The 21,983-nt window shown below is 46.1% G+C and overlaps 1 long non-coding RNA gene across 1 annotated transcript; it reads left to right on the top strand.

The window, feature by feature from the left end:
- Positions 1-5,783: 5,783 nt before the first annotated feature.
- LOC123454867 lies at positions 5,784-13,309 on the top strand. Its single transcript, XR_006633530.1, has 3 exons — positions 5,784-5,865; positions 6,580-6,903; positions 12,302-13,309. It is a non-coding gene; the product is annotated as an uncharacterized LOC123454867 (long non-coding RNA).
- The last annotated feature ends 8,674 nt before the right edge of the window (positions 13,310-21,983 follow it).

Below are 21,983 nucleotides of genomic sequence, written 5' to 3'. Positions count from 1 at the left end.
AGGTCCTCCTCGCCCTTATTGAGGGTAAGGATTTACAGAACAGTATCCAGGAAGAAGGTTTCTACTGAATTGATTCATGTTGTCATTAGTTTTGTATAACCCCCGGTGCCCCCCCCCCATAGGCCCTTCCTCTACCCCAGGCCTTTCCATCTTTCTCTCTTTTTTTCTTTCTTCTTTCTTTCTTTGTTTCTCTGCTGACCATCAACTTGCTGTCAAGAAGCCCTTCTTCCCCTCCCTCCACATTTCTCCTTTTCCCTAGCCTCATTCTAGTACCATGTTGATACTTATAACACCTTACAATTACCTGATAGCTATAACTTTTTATTTTATTTTATTTTATTTTATTTTATTTTATTTTATTTTATTTTATTTTATTTATGAGAAAGAAAGAGGCAGATAGGGACAGAGAGTAGGAATGCCAAGGCCTCTAGCCACTGCAAACAAACTTCAGATTCAAACAACACCTTGTGCCTTTGCCTTTACATAGGTACCAAGGAATTGAACCTGGGTTCTAAGGCTTTGCACTCAAGTGCCTTAACCCCTGAGACTTATCTCCAACCCAGCTATTACAAAATAAAAAAACAAGTATTGGTAAGGATGTGTAAAATTCAAGGCCTTACATGGTAGTAACACATGATGATGTGCCATTTTGGAAAACAGTCTTGCAGATACTCAAAATGTTAAATATGGAGTTACTACATAACTGACCATTTCCACTCCTCAGCTCTTCTCATTGTGGTAGACTTGCAGTGAGTCTGGTGGCTTAAATGTAAAATGTGTCCCATAGCCACATAGCGTTTGTGATTTAACCTCATACTTGATCCTCAGCTGGTGCAGCCTTTGGGAGGTGGAGTCTTGCTGGAGGAGGTGTGTCACCAGGGGTAGATGTGGGATTTTATAATCTAGCTTCATTTGCCAGTGCCAGTTCAGCTCACTCTTGCTGCTTCCTCCAAGCTGAAATGACAATATATGATGCTGTACTGCCAGTCTTTGCCATGTTTTCCCTGTCGTGATGAAACTTCCCCTTGAAACTGTTAGACAAAATAAACTCTTGTCTTCCATAAGCTACTTCTAGTTGCATGTTTTGTGCCAGAAACAAGAAGTTGAATGTGACAGTGAGGGAGAATGTAATAACAGAAAGAACATGCCACAGAGAAAAGCCACGCAACTTATGGTGGCTAGGAAAGAGAGGAGAGAAAATAGAGCAAGATGTAGCCCCAAAGACACACTGTTGCAGTCAGGTTGCTGGTGGAAATCACCCAACCAAGAGCAGCTTGTGGGAAAAAGAGGTTTATTTTGGCTTACAGGCTCGAGGGGAAGCTCCATGATGGTAGGGAAAATGATGGCATGAGCAGAGGGTGAACATCACCCCCTGGCCAACATAAGGTGGACAATAGCAACAGGAGAGTGTGCCAAACACTGGCAAGGGGACACTGGCTATAACACCCATAAGAACAACCTCCAACAATACACTGGGTCCAGGAGGCATTAATTCCCAAATCTCCATCAGTTGGGAACTTGCCTGTGAAACCTGAGGACCCTGGTTCAAGGCTCGATTCCCCAGGACCCACGTAAGCCAGATGCACAAAGTGGCACATGTATCTGGAGTGTGTTTACAGTGGCTAGAGGTCCTGGTGCACCCATTCTCTCCCTCCTTCTCTCTCTTTCATGCGCTCTCTTGCTCTCAAATAAATAAATAAAATTAAACAAAAACTTAAAATATATATACTTTTTAAAAAACTCATTTGATGGTTAGAGAGATTGCTTAGTGGTTAATGCACTTGCCTGTGAATCCTAAGGACCCAGGTTCGATTCCCCAATACCCGCATAAGCTAGATGCACAAGATGGCACATGTGTCTGGAGTTCGTTTGCAGTGGCTAGAGACCCTGGTGGGCTCATGCTCTCTATATATCTTCATCTTTCTCTCTCTCTCTCTCTCAAATAAATAAATAAAATATTTTTTTAAAAAAACTGATTTGAGCTGAGCATGGTGGCACACACCTTTAATCCCAGCACTTTGGAGGCAGAGGTAGGAGGATCACTGTGAGTTCAAGGGCAGACTGAGACTACATAGTCAATTCCAGGTCAGCTTGGGTTAGAGTGAGACTACCTAAAAAAAAAAAAAAAAAAAACCTCATTTGAAAGACTGCTTTGAGAAGAGAGTTCCAAGACTCCCTGATTTCAAAACTTGGCTATGGAAGTATTCCCTCATGTTCAGCCATGCGGTATCTCAGAAGGGACACATGCATCTATAATCCCTACACACCTACAGCAGTGGGAGGTAGAGACAGAATACCAAAGTTTGTGGGCCAATTAGACTGGTTTTCTCAGCAGCAAAAGCAATACAGGAAACCTTGTTTCAAACAAGGTAAAAAGAGAGAACCAATGCCCCAAGGTTGTCCTTTGACTTCCACATGCATGCCATGAAGTGTGCGCATATGTACACACACGCGTGCACGCGCGCAATTTTAAAAACTTTTAGAACCCTCTGCCTGGCTCCAGGCTGCCTGAAATGGGTGGCATCAGTCATCCTGACTACAGAAACTAAGTCAGTGCTTTCTCAAGGGAGATTTCCCAAGTGGTTCACAGAGTGATAAATGCATAAATGAGCCATCATTGCCCTGAAGGGCCAATTTTCATCACTACAGGTATGAACCTGCAGAGTCAAGGCATTACAAGTACTTAATTTACAGTAAGAAGAATAATAAGCCCTCAGCACCCTCATTTTGTCCCCCCCCCCTGCGATGCACATGGGCACTCACAGACAACACTCTGGAGATCAACACCTAGCAGGAGGTGACCCAGTACACAGCCTTGACCAGCAACCAAGGCAGTGAAAGGCCCAAGAATTCAGAAGCTCAGAAATACTATCACGCTCCAAAGGGAGCTTAAGCGGGCCACCTGCATACCTCAAACTCCAGGTTTTACTCTCTGTCAGAAGCAAGTAAAGAATCCCTCTTCTCATTGTATCAGAGCCCACTCCTAATATAAAACTAGGTAAAAGGGCATGAGATAGCCCTCAAGGATGGGAAATGAGTAATGAAGTGAACCACTTATTTGGTTTCTGTAAATAGCCTGCACCATAAGCCTTAATAGCCCACACTGTAAGCCTTAGTAGCCTACACTGTAAGCCTTAGTAACTCGCACCATAGGCTGTAGCAGCCTGCCTCAGACCACCAAGGTCATAGGAGGCTGATACCATACTCTGTTACCCCCACCTAAGGAATTGCACAAGTGCTGACCTCCAAGGTCACAGGAGACTGATACCACACTCTGCTACTCCCACCCAAGGACCTACGCAAACGCTGACCACCAAGGTCATAAACTAATTGGCTTAGAAACTATGGGTGGCACCAACTGACTGGCTAACACCCTGCGGGGCTCCTAATATTAGAAAATGATTGGTCTAAGGCACAGGCTTTGTTAGAAACCCTATAAAAACTACCCCATTCCTGCATTCGGGGCTCTGCAGTCCTCTACCCCTGTGCGGTGTACGACTGTGGGCCCCAGCGCGCTTGGAATAAAATCCTCTTGCAGTTTGCATCAAGACTGCTTCTCGTGAGTGAGTGATTTGGGGTGTCGCCTTATCCGGGCAGAGCGTGGGGACCCCCTGTGGGGGTTTTTTCCTACAGCAGCCCCTCCACACACACACACACACACCCTCCGCCAAAGACTTTCAACTTCCAGGTCCACCCAGCTTTTTAAATTTTTGTTTATTTATCTGCAAGCAGAGAGAGATAGAGAGGAGAAAGACAAACAGAAATGGACATAGGCTTTGCAGGCAAGCATGTAGCCCTGGCCCAGTTTTATTTTCTCCTGGGCACTTACACCTCCAGCAAATGTCTGTTCTGTCTGCCAGTGTGTAGCCACTGAACTTGGGGTCCTGGTGAACCAGGAGTCCGCTTGCTGTTTTCCCAGCCTCAGTCCCTGAAAGACCTCAGCCACACAGCCTTCGGGAACCACCTGCCTGGCAGCTGCATGTGCTCAATCCCAGCCCCAGCCTTGATCTCCATGCGCAACTCACTCGGTTCCTTTTCCTCTCCCCACATTGGGCAGCTCCAGTCATCACCAGCTTAGGACCAGAGCCATGGGGCTTCATTTACTCATTTTCCCAGCCCTCCTCTAAATGATGCCTTTGAATGAGTAACTCTTAGTTTTAGTTTATGCCCCAAAATATACCACTGAAATGAACTTACACTATAGCAGTCATATTTAGTAGCAGAATTCGATGTATGTTCTAAATATGCATTGGGACATAATGATGAAAATATACTATTAACACTTAGTATGGTGTTTACTATAAGTATACCTCAAACATATCATTGGAGAGATATAAATGTATGCGTGGGATTTTATTTGGACAGGCTCTATGTAGTCCAGGCTAGCCTGAAACCCACTATGTAACCCAGGCTGGCCTCAGCAGCTGCAAACAAACTCAACACATATGCCACCTTGTGTGTCTGGTTTTATATGGGTACTAGGGAACTAAACCTGAGTCCTTTGGCTTTGCAGACAACCCCACCGTAACCATTAAGCCATCTCTCTAACCCAGCTTTGTTTTTTTATTGAGATGAGTCAATGTTGCCCACAGTGGTCTGGAGGTCCTGAGAACACATGTCAGGCTCCTTTTTTGTTGTTGTTGTTTGTTTGTTTGTTTGTTTGTTTGTTTTTCAAGGTAGGGTCTCACTCTAGCCCAGGCTGACCTGCAATCCACTATGTAGTCTCAGGGTGGCCTGAAACTCTTGGTGAAACTCCTACCTCTGCCTCCCAAATATCAGGATTAAAGGCTTGCACCACCACCATGCCGGGCTGTGCTCCTAGTATTTGAAAGTACAGGGGTGAGCCATTGTGTCCAGGCTTATTGGGTTATTTTTGTTTTTGGAGGCATGGTCTCAGTGGAGACAAGGCTGACCTGAAACTTACTCTCTATCTCAGGCTGGCAGCAAACTCCTGATGATCCTCCTACTTCAGCCTCTAGAGTGCTGGAATCAAAGGCATGCACCACTACACCCAATTCCATTTTGCAATTTTTAAAACATACATTAATTCATTCATCATTTATTTATTTATAGGAGGGAGGGATGACAGATGGGAGGGAGCCAGCCAGAGCCTCCAGCTGCTAGAGACAAACTCCACACACATGCAGCTCTCTGTGTCTGGCTTCACATAGGTACTGGGGAATAGAATCTGGACAGTAGTGCTTTGCAAGCAAGGCCTTTTAACTGCTAAGCCATCTCTCCCACCAATTTTGTATGGGGGGGTGCTGGGAAGGAGTAGGTTCGAGATAGGGTCTCACTCTAGCCCAGTATGACCTGGAGAGAGAGAAAGAAATCAAAATATAAAAAATTGGGCTGGAAAGATTGCTAAGCGGTTAAGGAGTTTGCCTGCAAAGCCTAAGAACCCCCAGGTTCGATTCCCCAGAACCCACGTAAGCCAGATGCACATGGTGGCCCACGAGCCTGGAGTTTGTTTGCAGTGGCTAGAGAACCTGCTGTGCCCATTCTCCTTATTGCTCAAAATTTATGCCTGTTCCCAAAATGAGACAGGCCCCCCGCGGTCTTCTGGGAGCTGTAGTTCTGAGCCGATCTGCGCACGCGCAGCCCCGGCTGGTAGCTGCATCCTCCCTCCGGCCGGCTACTGGGAAGTAGTGAGGGGAGTTTGAGCCTTGACTGCGCTCGGAAGACCACGCTCGGACTTGGAGTCTTGATGCCCGGGCTCCAAGATGTCGCGAGCTGCGTCGTGGGGACCGCGGGCGATACCGGAAGTCAGCACAAGGGCTTCTGGGAACTGTAGTCCGGCGCACGTGCACGCAGACGCGCTCCAAGCTATTGGTCCTTGGCGGCCTTGGTGTTTCCACTCAGCCGGTAAGAGAGATGGGAGGCCGGTGGGGGGGACGGGAAGGGTCCAGATTGGAGTGTTGTTTCCTCTTAGGTGCCTTGGGGGCGGGGCCTGTCTCAGGGGCTTCCTGGGTCTGTGGGGAGAGCCAGGTGCTAGGTTTGTTTTGGAGGGAAGGGGAATCAGCCTGAGTATTGAGTCCCAGCTACGTAGGATCCAGAAAACAAGCTCTCGTTTATCTCAGTGGTACTGTGTGTCTGCTAACCATCACTCACTCGTTTTCACTGATACTGCAAGTATATATTTGGATAGTGTCTACCCGCTGACAAGGACTCAGACAGGCCCATGATTATCTGCTACTTTAGTTTTTAACTCCCCACCACCATTTTATTTCAAGAGGTTTTTCTTCATCTAAAATTGTTAGAAGACAGGTGTAGGGGTTTGATTCAGGTGTCACTCATAAACTCAGGTGTTCTGAATGATAGGTTCCCAGCTGATGGAGATTTGGGAATTAACGCCTCCTGGAGGCAGAGTAATGTTGGGGGCAGGCTTATGGGTATTATGGCCAGTTTCCCCTTGTCAGTGTTTGGCACACTCTCCTGTTATTGTTGTCCACCTGATGTTTGCCAGGAGGTGATGTCCACCCGTGGCTCATGCCATCGTTTCCCCCTGCCATCATGGAGTTTCCCTTAGAGTCTGTAAGCCAAAATAAACCTTTTTTCCTATCAACTGCTCTTGCTCAGGTGACTTCTGCCAGCAATGCAAACCTGACTGTAACAACAGGTGTGACCTCTAGCATCCTAAGATACCCTTCCTCACATACATATGCCAGGACACACCTTCCAAATAACCTTACAAGAAAATCTGACATGGACACCATCTTGGAGAGAACCCTACCACACTTTACATTCCCCAGATGTCCCCACCAGACTGGCTCAGCTGAAAACACTTGTGATCTCAGGAGAAACTGACCTTCGGGCATGTGGTTATGGACTGGACTGAGGAGTGGGAGCAACTGGAGCCTTCCGGGAGGACGTTGTTCCACGATGATATGCTGGAGTCCTTGGGTAAGGCTGTGTCCATACCCACCATGGTGTAGAGTATAGATTCTAGTTCTCCTGGGTTAAAAATGTGCATATGGTTTGGATTTCAAAGCACATACCTGAGGGGTTTTTTGTTGTTGTTTTACTGTAGGAAATATCAAGTAGGATAAATATTAGTAATTCATAGATCAGAAAATACTAGAAGCAGAGAAACATGAGGTAAGTGAGACACACTGGCCCCAAGGTTGCAGAATCTGAGGGTGGACCTGGGTCTTCCCTTGGTGCTCTAAGGAGCCTCCTCTTTGGCACGGTAGATTTGGGGCTACTGAAACAAAATGTGTTAGCCTGAGTAATTTTTTTTTAATTTTTTTTGGTTTATTTTTATTTATTTATTTGAGAGCAACAGACAGAGAACGAGGCAGAGAGAGAGAGAGAGAGAGAGAGAGAGAGAGAGAGAGAATGGGCGCGCCAGGGCTACCAGCCACTGCAAACGAACTCCAGACGCGTGCGCCCCCTTGTGCATCTGGCTAACGTGGGAACCGAGCCTCGAACCGGGGTCCTTAGGCTTCACAGGCAAGCGCTTAACCGCTAAGCCATCTCTCCAGCCCCTGAGTAATTTTTAAACAATAGAAATGTCTTGTTCCTAGTTCTTTAGACTGGGAAGTCCAAGAACAAGGTACCAGCAGATTGTCTTGATTCATTTTTGATGGCACCTTCTGGCCACATTGTCACACGGTAGAAGGGACAAGGGAGCTCTCATGAGCCTCTTGTAAAGCATTAAGCCTGTAGCCACATCTCTTAATACTGTCATTAGGTTCTGACATAAGAATTTTAGTGGACAATGATTGAGATGGGGAGGTAATATGATGAAGAATGGAATTTCAAAGGGGAAAGTGTGGGGGGAGTATTACCATGGGATATTTTTTATAATTATGGAAAATGTTAATAAAAAATTGTGAAAATTTTTTTAAAAAAAAGTTTTAATGGGACACCCAACATTCAAATCAGAGCAGCTTGTGGTCTGGGGAGATGGCTCAGTGGTAAAGGCACTTGCTTCCAACCAAACAACCTCTTTCTGTCCTATTTGTACATAAACATTTTTGGAGATGACAATTAAAATTACCACAGTGCCTTTCTTGGTGCAAGGTCAGCAGAACAAAAATGGTCTACATCCCAGATATCTTTTAAAGACCCAAAAAGGTTCTTGGTTTGGCTACCAAATCACCTGCACTATGGTCATTTTTGTCAGCTGGAAGAGGCAGGGTACTGATGCACACCTCACTAGGGGTGGGGTCAGGGACTAAAAGTGTGGAAATGGATTATCTGAGGAACACTGGGGGCTGTTAAAATAACCACCTCAGCTACTCAGTATCCCAGCCCTTTGAGACATGGTACATTGCAAGGGGATGGGCAGAGGATCAGGCAGTTGCTGGGATACAAATATTTATGCCATGGGTGTCCCCTTGAGCAGGACGTTGGTTCTAAAAGCCACATCCCATCTCTTCTGCTGGAACATGGGGCTGAGCTGTGGGCAGCACACTCTGGAGTTTCTCAAAATGTTGCCCAGGTGAGACAGGTCTCCAAGACTGGGAAGAGCTCCCCAACCTGCACCTCCAGGTTCTTGGTGTCTGCTTTTTAATTCTGAGCAGATTGACCACTTACTGTTTTTAGTGAGTATTCACCACACACCCATTTTGGTGTGAGTCAACTTGAATTACCATCTTTACAGTTTTGTTTTGTTTCTGGCTTTTCAAGATAGTGTTTCACTCTACCCAGACTGACCTGGAATTCACTATATAGTCTCAGGGTTTCTCGAACTCACAGTGATCCTCCTACCTATGCCTCCTGTGGTCGTTTGGTTCAGGTGCCCCCCATAAACTTAGGTGTTCTGAATGCTAGGTTCCCAGCTGATGGAGATGTGGGGATTAACGCCTCTGGGAGGGAGTGTATTGTTGGGGGCGGGCGTATGGGCTTTATAGCCAGTTTCCCATGGCAGTGTTTGGCACACCCTCCGGTTGCTGCAGTCCACCTTATGTTGGCCAGGGGGTGATGTCCACCCTCTGCTCTGCCATCGTTTTCCCCTGCCATCGTGGAGCTTCCCCTCAAGCCTGTAAGCCAAAATAAACCTCTTTTTCTACCAGCAATGTGAACCCGACTGCAACACCTCCCAAGTGCTGGGACTGCAGTTGTGCACCACCATGGTGCACATGGAGGAGAGCACACAATAAACAAATGAAGTAAAAATAACCATAACATGATTACAAATGGTGATTGCTAGGGAAAGGAAAGCAAGGGTCCTTGGAGCTAGATGACTGGATTCTCCAAGGAGGAATGGACTCAAGGCTGAGTTGTGAGACAACATCATCCCATGAAGAGGAACAGGAAGTGCAGAGGCTCAGTCAACACTTACTTTGTAACAAAACATCAAACTGCTGTGGTATCAACCAGAGTCAGGTATTGACTCTTGCAGCATGGGTCGGTGAACCCAGACTGGGTTCTATGTGCCTGTAGTTAGTTAGGATGTTTTCTTATTTTTGCCCGGCTCTTAAGTCCAGCATGCAACAATGGCCCCTGACAGGTAGTTTTCCACTGACATTGGATTCTCACCCTGTTCCAACTGTGGCCTTTCCCCAGGTTTCAAACAAGACTGCAGAGACTGACCTGTTCATTCAGTATTCCAGCCAAGCTTTTGATGTTACCAGTAGCACAGTGGTTATCCATGTGGACTCAGCTATGGAAAGGCTAAGCTTCCTGTAGATATTTTCCCTGAATACTGTTGCCATTCTGTCCTTTCCCCAATCTGCTTCTCTGAGTTCCTGTATTAGTTATCTTCTCAGTGCTGGGACAAAATGCCCAACAGTTGCAGCTTCAGGAAGGAAAGGGTTTGTTTTTAGTTTTATATTTTCTAGAAGTTTCATCACAGTGGAGAAATTATGGCAGGAGCTGGAAGCTGGTGCACATCATCTCATCAGCAGGGAAGAAGTAGAGGTGCCACCAAGTCATAAAACCTTAAGGCCCACCCTTAGTGATATATTTCCTCCAGCAAGGCTTAACCTCCTAAAAATTCTATAACCTTCCCAAGAACACCATTTTGCTGGGGATCAAGTATTCAAAAACACATGAGGCTAGGGGCATTATACTGCTACCACTGTTCCCCTTGAAAATTCCATCCATAGTCCTAGCTCTAGATTTGTTTCTCTCCTGGTTTGTAAAACGTTTAAAACTATTTTTGCTGGGTATGGTGGCACACACCTTTAATCCCAGCAACTCTGGAGGCTAACATAGCAGTATTGCTGTGAATTCAAGGCCACTGTTAGACTACATAGTGAATTCCAGGTCAGCCTGGGCTAGATTGAGACCCTACCTTGAAAAACCAAAATACTGTTTTTTGTTGTTATTTTGAAACATGGCCTTGCAATGTATAGCCCAGAGTGGCCTGGATGTCTTTATTTTCCTTCTTTTTTTAGATATATCTTATTTATTTATTTGACAGAGAGAGAAAGAAAGAAAGAGAATGGGCATGCCAGGGCCTCCAGCCACTGCAAACCAACTCCAGACATGCTCCCTTGTGCATCTGGCTTACGTGGGTCTTGGGGAACTGAGCCATGGTCCTTTGGATTTGCAGGCAAATGCCTTAACCACTAAGCCATCACTCCAACCCCTTTATTTTCCTTCTTTAGCCCCCTAAATACTAGGAAGACAGGCACGTGTCGCTGTCTGGCTAAAACATAATTTTAAACTTGTATATCGATTTTTTTCAAAATTATCAGCTTAATATTTAATGTACCACTACCATCACCACCTTCACATACATTGCAAACATCTTTTACCCTTGAAAAGAGATTAAGGGGTTGTTTTTAATTTTTGTTTCTTTTAGACTTGGGAAATAGACAAGAAAACAAATTTTTAGCTCCAAAGCAAGGATCCTCTGGAGAATTGCCCAATAATATTTTCCTGGTGGAAAGACTGTGTATGATGTATGACAGCTCAAGAGTGAGGACAGTGTAGGCCTCTGTAAATGCAGGTAAAAGCCAGTGGGCAGGTGGCCTACATGCCTGTGAAGACACCCACTCAGGAGCAGAAGGGGAATGGGATAAGGGAAAACATGAGTGTGAGCAATAGTCTCTCAACCCAACTAATTACTGCTGAAAGGCAAGGCCCTCAGGTGTGTGAAACACAGGGAAAGGGGGAGACTGTTCAACCACAAACCTATGCAAAAAAAAAAAACTTCACAAATGCCAAAAATGTGTAAAGGCCTTTCGTCATAGCTCAGCACTCACTGAGCATCACCAAACACACACAGGAGAGAGACCTTTTGAAGGCCATGAATGTGGAAAATGTTTCTGAAGCAGTTCAGCACTTACCTAACACTGGGGAGAATCCCTACCAGTGCCTTCAGTGTGGCAAGTGTAAGGTTCAGGAGTGACCAAGGACCACAGAGACCACTCTGATGCAAAAATGGAAGTGTTTTTTTGTGGGGGGACACAAACTGCCAGGCCTGACACTCAAGAGCACAGCAGTCAGCTTGGGGTTGTTATGCCCAGCTCTCGGCACCCCCAATCACCACCAAGGAGAACCAAACACGTATGCAAAGGCAAGGAGCTTTATTTTGGGCTTAAGCTCAGACTCTTGACTTCAGCAGCGCAGTGGGTTTGTACCAGAGCCCTGAGCAGCAAGGGGGCAGGGTTTTTTTTTTGATAGGAATTTGAACAAAGAAGCAGGGGGTAATCGTTATGTGATTGGTTGATTTAAGCAGTAACTGCACTTGTATTTTTCTGAGAGGCTTAGGATGCTGGTGGGCAAAGCTGGTGGGCAGGGGCCTAGGGGAATTTCAAGCAGGGTAGGTAACCTTTATTGTGATTGGCTATGTGTGTTTGAGGAACTTAAGCAACTTATCTTATGACCATAGAAATGTATGGCATAAGCAGTCTGTGGTCTTTTTTTCAGTAACTGTTAAATTCTTATTTAAACCTTGCCAGGAAATAGAAACTTAGGCCTACTGGTGACTCTGAAGCCTGTCATGGCGTCCCTCTGGTTCCTGAGTCCTTCAGGGCTACAGATAGCAGCCTTTACAGGCTCTCCAGCTGGGGGAAGGGAAAGAATTTCTTTGTTGGGGCAGCAAATCTCTGTTCTTTACATTAGCCACAGCGTGAGGCCAGAAGTGACCCAGTGAGAAATAAGGGGGCAGTAACTCTAGACTTGGAGCCGTCTTAGGCAGGGGAGGGAAAATGGCTGGGCAATTGCTTGAGGAGTGTGGATGACCCACTTCTATGTTGCCCTCCTGCTGTCCTCGGCGACTCCATTTTGTCCTGACCTAGCAGTAGGGCCTTCAACCAGATGGCTCCATGATCTAGCACCAGAGAACTCACACTGGTGAGAAACCACATGAGTGCAGTAAATGTGGGAAATCCTTCCTTTTCAGGTCCTCCTTCAGTCAGCATGAGCAGACACATACAGGTGAGAAGCCCTATCAATGCAGTGAGTGTGGGAAGCCCTTCAACCAGAGCACACTCCTAACCGAGCACCAGAGGATTCACACTTGAGAGAAGCCCTATGGATGCAACAAGTGTGGGAAAGCATTCAGCCACAGTTGCTCTCTCAGCCAGCACGAGCGTTCACACACAGGAGAGAAACCCTGAAAGTGCAGTCAGTGAAGGAAAGCTTTCAGGCAGAGCCCTCACCTCACCCAGCACCAGAGAATCCACACTGGGAAGAAGTCTTACAAATGCAGTGACTGCGGCAAGACTTTTAGCCAGTGTTCATCTGTAACAAAACATCAGCGAATCCACACTGGTTAAAAACCCTATGAATGCAATGAGTATAGCCAAGCCTTTGGCCAGCTTGCTCCTCTTGTTCAGCATCAGAGGATCCACATAGGAGAGAAGCCCTATGAATGTAATGAGTGTGGCAGAGCCTTCAGCCAGAGCTCCCTCCTCATAGAACACCAGAGGATTCACACCAAGAAAAAGCCCTACAGGTGCAATGAATGTCAATGAATGCCTTCGGTCACAGCTCATCCCTCAGCCAGCATGAAAGGGCACACACTGGCAAAAAGCCCTACGAATATCAGGACTGTGGAAAGTCCTTCAGGCAGAGTACCCACCTCAGTCAGCACTGGAGGATCCACATGGGAGAGAGGTCATATGAGTGCAGGGACTGTGGCAAGGCATTCACACACAGCTCCTCCCTTGCCAAATACCAGAGAACTCATACTGGGTAGATCTACTCCACCTGGGGAAGCCTTAACCCATAGCCCATCCCATGTTAGACTAGATCTTGTCCTCATGGAAAACAACACAAATACATTTATAAATCAGCCTTCACATCCCACACACTCTTAAGGGTTCACAAATGACTGGGAATGCAAAGCTCCAGGTCATGCATCACCAGATCTTAACAGGAAAATGTGGAGATAATCAACACTGAGATCCTGAAGCTTGAGTACTCACTAATGCTGTTTTCTAAACCTACAAAAAAGAACCATATTCCAATCACATGTTCAAAGTGGGGAGAAATTTAGCAAATGCCTCTCATGAAAAAGAACCAGATGGAGCCAGAATTTGTTACTGCACATTATATTCTTGGGAGTGGTACTCATGAACCATTGAGAGTGATGATGATATTCCTAAAATATTCAGCCACATGTTCCCAGAGTGAGTGCTATCTTCAAGAAATCACTACGGATACTTGACCATCCTGGTACCCAGCTGATTTAATTAAATTTGCCAGGGTATGTGGCAACCTGTCCCACTTATTTCAGGTCTATATTACAAAATATCAGCATATTAGGAACAATTTAAGTTAGGTATCTTCATTACTTTGCATTATATTAACATTCATGTGCAATGATATTAAAAAAATATTGGAGCCAGGTGTGGTGGCACACACCTTTAGTCCCAGAGCTAGGAGGATTGTTGTGAGTTCAAGGCCACGCTGAGACTACATAGTGAATTCCAGGTCAGCCTGGGCTACAGTGAGACCCTACCTCAGGGAAAGAATAAAAGAAACTTTGTATGGGAAGACTTCAGACATAAAACTACTTCCATGAAGTATTATCTTTACTGTGTTTTCCATAAATTTTACTGTAGAACACACAGGCATTAGAAATGTGTATGTTGTTGCTTTACAAAAAGGAAAGATTTATTACACTGTTAACTCATTATTTCACAAACAACAGCACATCACATTTGAATCTGTTTTTTACAAGTTTTCTTTTGGCAAGTGCACAAGTTAACCCTCTCATGAACTACTGAATTACTTTTTAGTGTTTCTTCCTCCTGGTAGTAAGTAAATTTTGTTTTCTTTCATTTTTTCCCCCCTTAGTTTTTTGAGGTAGGGTCTCACTCTAGCTCAGGCTGACCTGGAATTCACTATGCACTATGCAGTCTCAGAGTGGCCTCAAACTCATGGAGATCCTCCTGCCTCTGCCTCCTGAGTGCTGTGATTAAAGGCATGCACCACCATGCCCGGCTTTATTTTTTTTTTTTTTTTTTTTTTTAAGAGAGAGAGAAAGAGGCAGACACAGTGAAAGAATGAGTCCAGGCACACCAGGGCCTCCTGCCACTGCAAACGAACTCCAGACACATGTGCCACCTTGTGCATCTGGATTTATGTGGAGACTGGGAAATTTAACCTAGGTTATCAGACTTTGCAAACAAATGCCTTTTGCCACTAAGCCAGCCATCTTTCCAGCTCTTGTTTTGTTTTCTTTTGATGTTTTAGTTTAGTTTTTGTTTTATAGCTTAGGCTGGCATGAACTCAGATTCTTTTGCCACCACATGCTAAATTCTGGGATTACAAGAGTACACCACAGTATCTAGTCAGCTTTTTTGTTTTGTTTTCTGGTTTGGGGGATTTGTTGTTGTTGTTTTCTGAGATCCGGTCTCACTCTAGCCCAGGCTGACCAGGAATTCACTATGTAGTTTCAAGGTGTCCTCAAACTCACAATGATCCTTCTGCCTCTGTCTCCCGGGTGCTAGGATTAAAGGTGTGCACCAGCTGGGCATGGTGGCTCGCGCCTTTAATCCCAGCACTTGGGAGGCAGAGGTAGAACGATTGCTGAGTTCAAGGCCACCCTGAGACAACATAGTGAATTCCAGCTCACCCTGGAATCCACAAATAGTATTTCATCTAAAAATCACCTGTAAATGGTAACTAGCCACCCTCATTAGAAGGTGCACTTGGGAGCTAGAGAGATGGCTTAGCAGTTAAGCACTTGCCTATGAAGTCTAAGGAACCTGGTTCAAGGCTCAATTCCCCAGTACCCACATAAGCCAGATGCACAAGGCAGTGCATGCATCTGGAGTTAGTTTGCAGTGGCTGAAGGCCCTGGTGCGCCTATTCTTTCTCTCTCTCTCTCAAATAAATAAATAAAAAAAAAAGAAAGTGCACTTGTGCTGTTTTTGGTCCTTGACTGTCAGTAGTGCTTATATCAGTTATGCTTATTTTTCTTTTTATAAATTTTTGTTTATTATTATTTCCATTTTTCAAGGTGGGGTCTTGCTCTAACCCAGGCTGACCTGTAATTCACTATGCAGTTTCAGGCTGGCTTGAACTCGTAGTGATCTTCCTACCTCTGCCTCCCAAATGTGGAGATTAAAAGTATGTGCCACCGTGCCCAGCTTTATACTTATATTAATAATTTTATTTATTTGAGACAGAGAAAGAGACAGAGAGAGGAAGAGAGAGAGAAAAAAATGAGTGCACCAGTGCATCCAGCCACTGCAAACAAACTCCAGACACATGTGCCACCTAGTGCATCTCGCTTATGTGGGTCCTGGGGAATTGAACCTGGGTATTTGGGCTTTGCAGACAAGTGCCTTAACTGCTAAGCCATCTCTTCAACCATATGCTGATTTTTCTATTCACAGTACTAATCTGAGATTTTTCTCTTGGGGTGAGTCACGCTGTAGTTTTCCAGTACTGTCCTTTGATATGCTTGTGGGATGCATTTTGGGAATTAAAATAATACAAAAGGTACATAAGAGAGTCATAGTAAATACTGTATAGCAGATATGTCAAAAACAATGCAAGCACACTGGTAATTTTATAAGCACTCCAGTAGTCCCATTTAGAAAGCAGTAAGAAAGTGGAATGTGGTGGTATACACCTGTAATTCTAGGACTTATGAGGCAGAGGTAGGAGGACTGCTTTGAGTTCAAAGCCACCCTGAGAATACATAGTGTGATTCCAGATCAGTCTGGGCTAGAGTGAGGTCCTATCTCAAAAAAGTAGGGGGCTGAAGAGATGGCTTAGCAGTTAAAGTGCTTGCCTGCAAAGCCAAAGGACCCAGGTTTAATTCCCCAGGACCCATGTAAGCCAGATGCACAAGGTGGTACATGTATCTGGAGTTTCTTTGCAGTCACTGGAGGCCCTGGTGCACCCATTCTCTCAATATCTGCCTGTATTTCTGTTTCTCAAACAAACAAATAAATAATTTTAAACGTTTTTTTAAAAAGAATATTTCAAATTCAAGACCAGCTTGAACTACATAGAAAATCGTCTCAAAACTGTAAAGGTTGGGGGTGTAGTTCAGTGGTAGAACATTTACCTAGTATGCACAAGGCCCTGGGTTTGATCCCTGGAGCATAAAATTCTGATCTTTTTATACATACAAAGTCTAATGACATATGTATGAAGATGCTGTAATGAAATCCATTACTTTGTATGTTAACCTAAAAATAGTCAGAAATAGGTATATATCAACAAATCTGGGCATGATAATACATGCCTGTGATCCCAGCACTCCTGAGTCAGAAAGATCATAAACTCAAGGCTAGCCAAGAAGACTGTACCTCAAACAAATTTAATTTAAAAAATACCTCGTGAGGTGTGATGGCATGCACCTGTAATATAAGCAGTAAATCATAAATTCAAAGTCATCGTCAGCTACCTATCAAGGATAGCTTGATCTATATGAGACCCTCTCTCAAAAATAAGTAAAATAAGTATTTACCCCCATATGTCCCATGTTGTTGTTGTTATTTTTGGTTTTTTGGGGTAGGGTCTCACTCTATCCCAGGCTGACCTGAAATTCACTCTGTAGTCTCAGGATGGCCTCGAACCCACAGTGATCCTCCTACCTCTGCCTCCTGAGGGCTGGGATGAAAGGCATGCCCCACCATGGCTGGCTCCATGGTATCATTTTGATGTGTAAAAATTATGGTTCCAGCTGGGTGTAGCGGTACACACTTTTAATCCCAGTACTCAAGAGGCAGAGGTAGGAGGATTACTGTGAGTTCAAGGCCATCCTAAGACTACATAGTGAATTCTAGGTCAGCCTGGGTTAGAGCAAAACCCTATCTCAAAAAGAAAAAAAAAATTATGGTGTGGGGGTGGGGAGGGAGGGAATTACCATGGGATATATTTTGTAATCATGGAAAATGTTAATAAAAATTTTAAAAAAATTATGGCTCCAGCCCAATGGGGTGACTCATGCTTATAATCCCAGCATTTGGGAGATTGAGATAAGAAGATAACTGAGGTCAAGGATAGTCTGGGCTACAGAGTGAATCCCAGGTCAGCCTGGGCTGAAAGAAGTAATAATTATGACTGCAATTTGTGTAGACCGTCTTTGACATGTGCGCACTTTACACTTACAGCACACCTCAGCTCTCTGGAGCTCCATTCTAAATGCTCGCTGGACACGTGCAGCCGTGCTGGACAGAGCACTTCACTAGCTGGTTCTTCACGCAGTTATGCTGGCTCCTTTCCCATTAATCACATGTATCTTCCTTTATCTGTGCATCCCTCCTTGAGCATCTACTCTCTTTACACAGCAGATGTATGGCAGAGATCAAATTAAGTGATTTGATGGGTTCCAGAATCTAATTTATTTTATTTTATCTTTATTTGAGATGCAAAGAGAGAAGGAGAGAGAGAATGGGCACACCAGGGCCTTCAGCCACTGCAAACGAACTCCAGATGCATATGCCACCTTGTGCTTACGTGGGTACTGAGGAATTGAACCTGGGTCCTTCGGCTTTGCAGGCAAACGCCTTAGCCGCTAAGCCATCTCTCCAGCCCCTAGATCCTAATCTAGTTGAGAAATATTATATCAGAAACACACACCTTTATTTGAGTGATAAAGACTGGAAGAAGGGAGAGCTTCTGCAGCTGAGTGCTGGGAGGAACCGGTAAACATGGAGGGAGAGGTAGTGTGGGAAACTGATCACAACAGTAGACTACTAACTCAGGCAAGAATCCTCAGTGGAAGATCAATGCATGCTCTGATCTTATAGTAACCTTTTTCATTGTCTTTTTCTTTAAAAAAAAAAAAAAAACTTGGAGACAGGCATAATCCCAGCACTGGGTGATGCAGAGGTAGGAAGATTGCTGTGAGTTCAAGGCCTGCCTGAGGCTACATAGTGAATTCCAGGTCAGCCTGAGCTACAGTGAGACCCTACCTCAAAACCTAAAAAGAAAAAAATTACTGCAAAGAGGAGAGAACTAGGGAATTATTGAACCTGAGCCATCAGGCTTTGCAAGCAAGTGCTTCTAACCATTAAGCAAACTCCCTGGCTCTGTTGGTTTAAAGTATTTTTCAATTTTTGCTTTCGCTTTATTTACTTGAAAGAGAGAGGCAGATATATATTTATATATAGAGAGAGAATGGGCATGTCAGAGCCTCCAGCCACTGCAAACAAACTATAGACACATGTGCCACTTTGTGCATCTGGTTTATGTGGGTCCTGGGTAATTAAACATGGGTCCTTTGGCTTTGCAGGCAAATGCCTTAAAATGCTAAGCCATCTCTTCAGCCCCCCCGTTATATTTTTAGAGTAGGATCTCAATCTAGCCCAGTGACCTGTAACTCATTCGGTAGCACAAGCTGGCCTCAAACTCAAAGTAACCCTACCTCAGCCTCCAGAGTGTGAGGATTAAAGGCGTGTGCCACTACAAAACAGCCCGACTGGTAATGATCTTAACACAGATTGCTTAGTAGTTGAGAAAAACCATGGAGAAACTGAACGCTATGAGCAGGTAGGCAGAAGAGGCCCAGGAGGGCTGTGGACTCTGACAGGATATACACATAAGGAGAGCGGCTCACCTTGTCAAGGAGTGCACAGGTGTCTGCACTGCTTTTATTTTTGTGCTTTTCCTCTAAGTTCAGGTTTGAATATAAACAAAAGGCACAGACCCCTGGTACTCTCACGCGTAACAGGAGATAAGACACTGAAAGGTCGGAGTGCTTTAACGCAACAGGAAGAAACCAGCGGCAGAAGGCGACAGGCTCACAGGTCACACCAGAAATGAGGTTGGGAAGGTGCCTTTAGGATTTTTTTTTTACTTACCAGGGTTGAAAACTTGATGAATAGAATGGCTTATCCCTTAGCATACCTGGTCACTTTTTTTTTTTAATTTTATTTATTTATTTATTTGAGAGCGACAGACACAGAGAGAAAGACAGATAGAGGGAGAGAGAGAGAATGGGCGCACCAGGGCTTCCAGCCTCTGCAAACGAACTCCAGACGCGTGCGCCCCCTTGTGCATCTGGCTAACGTGGGACCTGGGGAACCGAGCCTCGAACCGGGGTCCTTAGGCTTCACAGGCAAGCGCTTAACGGCTAAGCCATCTCTCCAGCCCAAACCTGGTCACTTTTTGTAACGACCTCCCTTGTTTAACAGTAATTTTGTCTAACATTGTGATTGAACTCCCATCCCGTTTTCACAACCTGTGGTTTTCTACGATAAAAGCTGACTCCCCGAGCAGTTGGGGGCTGCACTCAGATGATCCCGAGCTCTTAGGGTGTGGTCCTGATGCGTCAGCCCTTACCCAGCATCCTGTCGTCTGACCCTGGGCGGCAGCCTCTGCACGCCAGGCCTCGGGGGAAGGCCTAGTGGTCCACAGGGCGGGCAGGGCAGCGGGACAACGCCAGCAGAGAGCGCGGGAAGTGACTTCGCCACTGTACCGCAGAGGAGCCGCAGCACCGCCCGCAGAGGGCGGACGGGACGCAGGCTTCAGGCCGTCGCCCAGGAGAGCCGCAGCCCCGGGGAAGGGCGGCGTCAGCGGGAGCCCCCGCGGCGTGGGGCAGCAGCCTGGGGCCGGAAGGGATGGGAAGAGGACGCGAATGAAGACCCGGCCAGAGCGACAGCACACGAGTCCGGTAGGGCTCCACGACGCTGCTGGGGGCGGGGAGGGGCTGGGAGAACCCCGAACCCCGACTGCGAGGGGAGCTCACCTCTGACGCCACAATGCGCGCGTTGAGACACTCCGTTTGCTACATTCCCGGATGTGGCTGTCCAGACACTGCGTCTGCTGCATTCCCGGATGTGGCTGTCCAGACACTGCGTCTGCTGCATTCCCGGATGTGGCCCTCCAGACACTGCGTCTGCTGCATTCCCGGATGTGGCCCTCCAGACACTGCGTCTGCTGCATTCCCGGATGTGGCCGTCCAGACACTGCGTCTGCTGCATTCCCGGATGTGGCCGTCCAGACACTGCGTCTGCTGCATTCCCGGATGTGGCCCTCCAGACACTGCGTCTGCTGCATTCCCGGATGTGGCCCTCCAGACACTGCGTCTGCTGCATTCCCGGATGTGGCCGTCCAGACACTGCGTCTGCTGCTTTCCCGGATGTGGCCGTCCAGACACTGCGTCTGCTGCTTTCCCGGATGTGGCTGTCCAGACACTGCGTTTGCCAGATGCCCGGCTGTGGCTCTCCGCAGACCACGGAGCTGTCCGGGACAAAGCTTAGGCTCGGGCCAGACTGGGAGGGAGGGAGGCCACACCACAGGGAACAGGGTTTCCAGTCCCAGGTTCTGTAGTTAAATCTCCGCCCCCTGATGAGTTTAACGAACTGAAAACCAACATACTCACCTGCTGCCCAGCCCACAATCACAGAATCCCGATCGGTACGTGAACCTCAGAGCTGCACCTCAGTCCCCATCGGTATGTCAATGTCAGAGCTGCACCTCAATCCCGATTGGCACAGGAACGTCAGAGCTGCACAGCCGAAAAGTGGAACCCACATTGTAACCTCTAAACACGCGACTGTACCACTTTCTTCGGCTATCTACAGATTACTCAATGAACAAGATACTGGAAATTCCCAGGAATCTGAGAGAGAGAGAGAGCCAAAGTGTCTCGCTCGGAAAGGGATTTTACACAGTGGCTTCCAGGAGAGACTGGTGCCCAGACAGTGATTGGCAGGGCCACATCCAGACAAGGACTGCTCAGCAGTTAAAACCTTGAGCCCAACACTCATGCTATGACATGGTTCAACAAATGAAAAACTATAAATGAAATAAAATAACCAGAAAGGGCCATAGATTACATGCCACATTTTTAACTTGCCTATTAGACCATTTTCCTGGAAATGACCACTGTGTCAGCTGAATTCCTTGGGCTGTCTAGAGAGCATAAACTTTTTAATTTTCATATGCTGGCACTTGCCTGCTCATATTCATATATATTGGAGGATCATCGCCATTGCTCCTACAAATATTATTTTCCTTTGGGAAAGGCAGTTTTGCTGTCCACTCCTGCATCTTCTCCGGGGAAGCCATGCCTCTGACTGCTGCTGCCCATGAATTCCATTTGTGACTTTACTGCTCCTCCCAGTAACTGACAAGGCAGAGAATCACCCCTCCCCTAAGGCTACCCTTCTTATAAACACATTGCCCCTGGTGTCACTCTCCCTCCTTGGCTATATTCTTTCTCTCACCTCTGTTTCTCTAGTCTCTGTTAGAATCCAGGATTGACTGGAGCAACGTGAGAAATACAAGAGAGAAACGAAAGCCAACCTCAACAGCAGAGACTTTACTGAAGAGACAGTAGCTCTTCCAGGACGGAACTACCATGTTTGAATGTGAGAGTAGAGATATAAATGATGAGGGATGGCGGCGTGGTCTTTGGGAGTCAAGAATGGGAGGATAAGGACTAAAGGCCTGCCCAGGTGGCCCGGTAGCTCTCGAGGCTGGATCTTTGAGTCATGAGCTTGCTTTCAACAGGTGTGCCTTATGTTATGGTCCAGGAAAGTGTTATGGTCCACCAAGGTCAGTGGTCTGAAGTCAGTGGTTCATTAACCCTTCAGTTTCCATTCCAGTTGCTCTTCTCTCTGCTCAGCTAACATTTTCTGTTCTACAGGTTCCCTCACTGCCTTTAA

The sequence above is a fragment of the Jaculus jaculus genome, chromosome 14 (assembly GCF_020740685.1).
Source record: "Jaculus jaculus isolate mJacJac1 chromosome 14, mJacJac1.mat.Y.cur, whole genome shotgun sequence".
Classification (NCBI taxonomy): Eukaryota; Metazoa; Chordata; class Mammalia; order Rodentia; family Dipodidae; genus Jaculus; species Jaculus jaculus.
This window is presented reverse-complemented; position numbering and strand designations above follow the sequence as displayed.